Consider the following 7,571-nt stretch of genomic DNA (forward strand, 5'->3'; position numbering starts at 1 on the left):
ACATATAAGAAAAGGAAGAGAAGAGTGTTAATAATGATACCATAAAGAATATTAAGAAGAAAGAAAGGGCTCTCCCTACCAGGCCCCTTAAATAAAATCTCTCTTGTCTGAAAGATAGCAGCAGGAGGCAGAACAACCCTAAGCAGACAGGGACAGGTCCCTAGTGAAACTCCACCTTCAAATCAGACAGTTTAAAGCCAGAAAGTCAAGCTACAAGTCCTGGGTAAATCCACAGACTGGATTGAGAACTTCTCTTCCCATTTGGCACGCTTTCCTCTTATTGATCCTCACCTTTCACCTATTTTACATATACATACCCTTCTGTAATTTGTATTTCACACTGTCAAGCCTGCCTTTGAGTGGTGCCTTTGTCTTACCTTTTTTGCATACTCACAAACCAATTAGCACACACACCCCCATTCTGAGTCCATGAAAGCCCTGGACTCAGCCACCCTGAGAAAGGCCATCTGACTTCAAATGGGGAACCACCCTTGCATCCCCTCTCTGCTGAGAGCTGTTCTGTTGCTAAATAAAGCTCTTCCCCACCCTTCTCACTCTTCCATTGTCTGTGTAACCTCATTCTTCTTGAATGTGGAACAAGAACTTGGAACTGCTGAACACAGATACCAGCTGTAACACAGGCAGGCTTGGACACACCCAACCCAGCTGCAGGCTGAGCCCTGGGCAAATCAGGTGTGGCCCAGCAGGTGGAGGGTGCAGGGTGCTCCGTGCGTGCGGCAGGCCCAGGACTAAACAAGGCCCAGGTGGGGGCATTACCAGCTAAGGATTCCAGATGGCAAAAGTGGCCAAGAAAAATACTGAGCTATGGAGAGCATAACAAAGAGTCTGCTGTGCAAAAGTGCCTAGGAAGCTGAAGTCCTAGTTTCAGTAGAAATCCCCATATTGGATGTGAAGGATCTCTTCAAGGAGAACTACAAACCACTGCTCAGTGAAATAAAAGAGGATACAAACAAATGGAAGAACATTCCATGCTCATGGATAGGAATAATCAATACCGTGAAAATGGTCATACTGCCCAAGGTAAATTATAGATTCAATGCCATCCCCATCAAGCTACCAATGACTTTCTTCACAGAATTGGAAAAAACTACTTTAAAGTTCATATGGAATCAAAAAAGAGCCTGCATTGCCAAGTCAATCCTAAGCCAATACAACAAAGCTGGAGGCATCACACTACCTGACTTCAAACTATACTACAAGACTACATTAACCAAAACAGCATGGCACTGGTACCAAAACAGAGATACAGACCAATGGAACAGAATAGCGACCTCGGAAACAGCACCACACATCTGCAACTATCTGATTTTTGACAAATTCACAAAAACAAGAAATGGGGAAAGGATTCCCTATTTAACAAATGGTGCCGGGAAAACTGGCTAGCCTTATGTAGAAAGCTGAAACTGGATCCCTTCCTTACACCTTATACAAAAATTGATTCAAGATGGATTCAAGACTTAAATGTTAGACCTAAAACCATAAAAATCCTAGAAGAAAACCTAGCCATTCAGGACGTAGGCATGGGCAAGGACTTCATGTCTAAAACACCAAAAGCAACAGCAGCGGAAGCCAAAATTGACAAATGGGATCTAATTGAACTAAAGAGCTTCTGCACAGCAAAAGAAACTACCATCAGAGTGAACAGGCAACCTACAGAATGGGAGAAAATTTTTGCAATCTACTCATCTGACAAAGGGCTAATATCCAGAATTTACAAAGAACTCGAACAAATTTACAAGAAAAAAACAAACAACCCCATCAACAAGTGGGCAAAGGATATGAACAGGCACTTATCAAAAGAAGACATTTATGCAGTCAACAGACACATGAAAAAATGCTCATCATCACTGACCATCAGAGAAATGCAAATCAAAATCACAATGCGATACCATCTTGCACCAGTTAAAATGGTGATCATTAAAAGGTCAGGAGTCTGACCTTTTATAAGAATATGTATCTGGCTGGGCGCAGTGGCTCAAGCCTTTAATCTCAGCACTTTGGGAGGCTGAGACGGGTGGATCACGAGGTCAGGAGATCGAGACCATCCTGGCTAACACGGTGAAACCCCGTCTCTACTAAAAAATACAAAAAACTAGCCGGACAACGTGGCAGGCGCCTGTAGTCCTAGCTGCTCGGGAGGCTGAGGCAGGAGAATGCCGTAAACCCGGGAGGTGGAGCTTGCAGTGAGCTGAGATCTGGCCACTGCACTCCAGCCTGGGCAGCAGAGCGAGACTCCATCTCAAAAAAAAAAAAAAAAAAAGAAGAATATATATTTATAACCCAGAATATATATTTATAACCCAGATATATAATATAAATAATTTATTTATATTATATATTAAATAATATATAATATATTTATTTTATTATATATAATATATAAGATATATAATATATATTTATATTGTATACTAAATAATATATAATTTAAATAATATATTATATATAATATAAATAATATATAATATAAATAACATATTTATAACCCAGAATATAAAACACTAGGGTTTTATATTCACTGTTAATTCAACAGGTGCTGGAGAGGATGTGGAGAAATAGGAACACTTTTGCACTGTTGGTGGGACCGTAAACTAGTTCAACCATTGTGGAAGACAGTGTGGCAATTCCTCAGGGATCTAGTACTAGAAATACCATTTGACCCAGCCATCCCATTACTGGGTATATACCCAAAGGATTACAAATCACACTGCTGTAAAGACACATGCACACATATGTTTATTGAGGCACTATTCACAATAGCAAAGACTTGGAATCAACCCAAATGTCCAACAATGATAGATTGGATTAAGAAAATGTGGCACATATACACCATGGAGTACTATGCAGCCATAGAAAAGGATGAGTTCATGTCCTTTGTAGGGACATGGATGAAGCTGGAAACCATCATTCTGAGCAAACTATTGCAAGGACAGAAAACCAAACACCACGTGTTCTCACTCATGAGTGGGAATTGAACAATGAGAACCCTTGGACACAGGAAGGGGAACATCACACACTGGGGCCTGTTGTGTGATGGGGAGAGGGGAGAGATAACATTAGGAGATATACATAATGTAAATGACAAGTTAATGGGTGCAGCACACTAACATGGCACATGTATACATATGTAACAAACCTGCACATTGTGCACATGTACCCTAGAACTTAAAGTATAAATAAATAAATAAATATATATATATAAATATATATATATATATGAAATTCCCATATTGGCTAGTAACCTGTGTGAACCTGACTTGTTTCACTTCTGTAGTTCCAACTAGCACTCACCCAGTTGTACTGATGTGCCTTTGGCAATATGAGCAGAAGGCTACATGAGGGTTTGAGTAGTGAAACATGACTAACCTGCCAATAAATCATCTCTATTGCTTTCAGAAACCTAGAGAACCACATAGTAGGCCTTCCTTTTTCTTTTTCTTTTTTCTTTTGTTTTTTTTTCCTGCATGACTCTCATTTGGGGAATGATCACCAACGCCCATTCTGTTGATACGGGGTCAGTACCATTATACCAAATAGGAAATGTTAAATTCAGAATTTCATTTAGAATTAGCATTCTGTTAATTTCACATTTTAGTAATGGTTGATGGGAAGTTATGTGCAAATTATTTAGTTGAGAGGTATTTTACCCCAAGATTCATATTAGCAAAGGCTAGCAACACTAGGGTTTTATATTCACTGTTAATTCAACAAAGAGGAACCCAGGTAAAGAGATTAAAATATTTGCCATTTAAGTCTCTTGAAAAAAATCAAGGACTGGAGATGGGAGAAAGAACACAGAGTTAACTTAAGTAGTCAATTAAAACTCTGGTTTGAGATTTAGTCTACTTTCCGTTTTGCCACGATATGGTTTTAGAAGGTATAGCCTGGTAGTCCCTGGGGTTACAGGAAAGCACAGAGACATACCAATGTACCTAGCCATCCACTGCCAATATTTTTCTGCATGAGTTAATAAGTTGACTATGCAAACTAGATAATTTCATTGATTTATAATTTCTATAGTTTTAAAACATTCTCATTTTCATTCTGCCCAATCACTTGAAAAAAAATTTTGTGTATATCTCTTTGTCTGAGTGTGTATTGTAGTGTAAACAAACTAGTGTAAACTAACTAGACTCCACCACATATTTTGCTTTATTGAAGTGACCACAGACCAAAAAAGAATTCAAAGACTGCAACATATTTGACATTTGCGAAACTAAAAGATATTGTGATGTTTATTTGAGGCTCATGGAGGATAAACGAAATATGCATGGAAAGGTTCTATAAATTCTTGCCATGTAATCTCTCATGGTCTTTAAATAATTATTAAGGTTTTATGCTAGCTGTTGCCCAAGGAGGTTATGAAGAGATTTTTGTTACTTCACTATTTTTTTCTTTGTCTAAAGAACAAAAATGTATTTGTCTAAAAAACTGCACATAAGAACACCAGAAGGAACTATTTTACCCTTAAGTGATTTAACCTTTTAACTCAGGCTGTGTTAAAATGTAAAGATCACACTAGTGTGATCTGTTTCTATTTCCCCCACATTTTGTCTCAATTTGTTCACAAATTCATATGAAGGGACAAAGTCAACTCTATGAACATCGTTCAAGTCACATCTTCACAGTGGCTAAAAGGGGTGTACAAGTGAGGAAAAAAATTAGCCCTCATTGACTGCCAAAAGTCTCTTCTGTATTGTAAAAAAAAAATTTAATTGCATTCACTGATGACAAGTGTGGGTGCGTTTGGCAGACAAGGGGAAAGGACTTTGCTATGTATCTGCTGTTTGAAAATTCTTCTCATTCTGCTAACACTTTTCCTCTTCATGTCATCAAAAATAATTTTTTACTGATTATGTTGACACCCTCATAATGCCAGAATTTTTCTTACATCTCAGATGTAACTGTCTGTCATGATCTACATTCAAGTGTGTTGTCTTTTTTTAATATAGCATATATGTAAAAAAATACTTTTGAAACTACCAAGTTCAAGTTTTACTTTGCTTTATGAAGACTAGTGCATATCTACACAAGAATGGATAGGCAACACATTCATTTTCAACCTTCAGAAACTAATTTTATCTTTCCTTTCAGTCTTAAAGCATATTAAGCCATGTTAGCTTACAACACAAAGTAGTGTAAAATGAGATAATTTTAGAAGGTGAATTACTTTTGTCATTTCACTTGTGAAATGGTTTCTTTCAGGATATTTTTAATTTAAAAGAGATATAATCTGCCAACAATAAAAATGGGAAAAATAAAAATTCACTGTAGGTTCTTTTATATAATAATTGTGTTCTTGAAAATGTACTTGGAAACCACATCACATTTTTTCACTGACTTGTTTTATACTTGAAAGATGTGTTCAGATTCTTTTGCAAACCATATATTCAAGAGCATCTTTTTGGAACAACTCTTGATTTTATAATATTGCTGGTATCTATATCTTTCACTAACTGGCCTCTTCTTAAACCTTTTTTTATTATTGGTGATAAAAAAGTACGATTTCTTCTTTAGATTGTAGCATATGATTTCTGCAGCTTCTGCAAGTCATCCCCCTTCTCCTTCCTTGATTTCTAATAGAATTTAATGGAAGGCTCTAATAGATAATCTCATGATAAATTGGAAATAGAAGGTTAATAATTTTTGTGGCTTTGTGCTTTCTGAACTACATTCAACTGAAGATCATTCTGCACCTACCCAAAATAACTAGGAAATAAGATGAAAAAAAAAAAGAAAAAAAAGACAGGTTGAAGCATAAAAAGATAGCACAAAGCAAAATATCAAGGAATAGGATTAAATCAATAAAAAGCCTGAGGGAGAAATGGATATTTTTTTCATAACCAACCATATTAAAGGAAAACTAGAACAACATAGTGTCTCGTGGAATCTGTTTAAAGTATGTCCACTGGATCATTAAATTTATATGTTGTTATAGATATATCATAGATACATATGATAGATATGTATTCATAGATATATCTAGTAATCATCACTACAAGTAGCAAGTATGTCAAACAGATGCTGAATAAGATTTTCCGTGGCATTGACATGTTGCTTGGTCAGTTTTCTTATCAAGAATTTCAGAAACACAGATGCTCTAGTTTGTCAGTAGATTTTTCTTTATTTTTTTTCTTTCTTCTTTTCTTTTCTTATTTTTTTGTTTTTGTTTTTGTTTGTTTTTTGTTTTTGTTTTTGTTTTGAGACAGGGTTCACTCTGTCACCCCAGCTGGAGTGCTGTGGCCTGATCATGGCTCACTGCAGCCTCTACCTCCCTAGCTCAAGGGATATTCCTGCCTCAGCCTCCCAAGCAGCTGAAACTACAGGCATGTGCCACCATGCCCACTATGTTGCTCAGGCTGGTCTTGAACTCCTGGGCTCAAGCGATCCTTCTGCCTCAGCCTGTGAAGTGCTGGAATAACAGGTATGAGCTGCTGTATTTGACCTGCCAAGTACTTTTTAAATATTCCTTAGTCCTGGATGGGTATAATCAAGAAAAACATTAGAGACCAAAGAAAAAGAGGGTTCCATTGAAGGAAATGTGATAAAAATGCTATAATACATCTCTGTCCTGGAGGCACTTGCAATTGAGATAGGTAGCATAATCATACTCAAAGAAAATACATTATTTAACAAAAATGTATAGCTACAAAATACAAAGTAAATACTTATAATATATTGGGAGGTAGAGATAAAGAAAATTAATTTATTCACATCAATAGGAATATATAAAAATACAAGAACTTTCCACTCATATACTTGTTCGCCAAATAATCTTACTTAAAATCTGATTTTAATTTAAACATTTTTTCTAATATACATTAATATTAGAGTTTCACCTTGCATTCTTGATTTGTAATGTTAACTATTTATTTTTCACTTATTGGAACACTATGCCCTCATAATCGAATAATCTGTTGGTGAGTTTCACTATTTATTTCTGAAATCAGTGGACTGGCCTTATAAATGTGTACCAGTCCTTCATGTGAGAAAGAGGAGATTGTTGGCAAAATCAAATACAACACAATGGCTCTCAGCCTCTACCTATTTCATTCAGGACCTTAACACTTGTTGTCCCTTCTCTTCCTCTTAACTACGGAAGTCACAAAGGGGAGTGCTTAAAAGTAGTCTTTGAGCTACTGTCACTGCATGGGGTATTTGCTGCCATTTTTTCTCTCTTGTTTCAGTTTCTACCTTGCTGTGTCCGCTGTACGAAGAGTGGCTTGAGTTATTCTCACCATTGCCAGTGCACCTCCTGTGTGAAGACAAATACCCACATCAGGATTAGAAGGGGGAAATCTACTGAAATGGCAGTGGGGAGGGATGGAAAGAGCATACCCAGGAAGGCTGGAGAAGAGGCAGAAGATGAAAGCAGAGTCTGTATCCGGTCTCAAGTGAAGAAACAGATTTATGAAACTAAGAGAGCACAGAAGGTGTTTTGAGGGAATTGTATTGTGCATGGGAGACCAAGAGTCACTGAAAACAACTCAAATTTTTGTTATAATTTCTAAAAGAATGTTAAAAGGATACCTATTTTTAACCCATGTCAA

The sequence above is a fragment of the Macaca mulatta genome, chromosome 8, assembly GCF_049350105.2.
Source record: "Macaca mulatta isolate MMU2019108-1 chromosome 8, T2T-MMU8v2.0, whole genome shotgun sequence".
In the NCBI taxonomy this organism is placed as follows: domain Eukaryota; kingdom Metazoa; phylum Chordata; class Mammalia; order Primates; family Cercopithecidae; genus Macaca; species Macaca mulatta.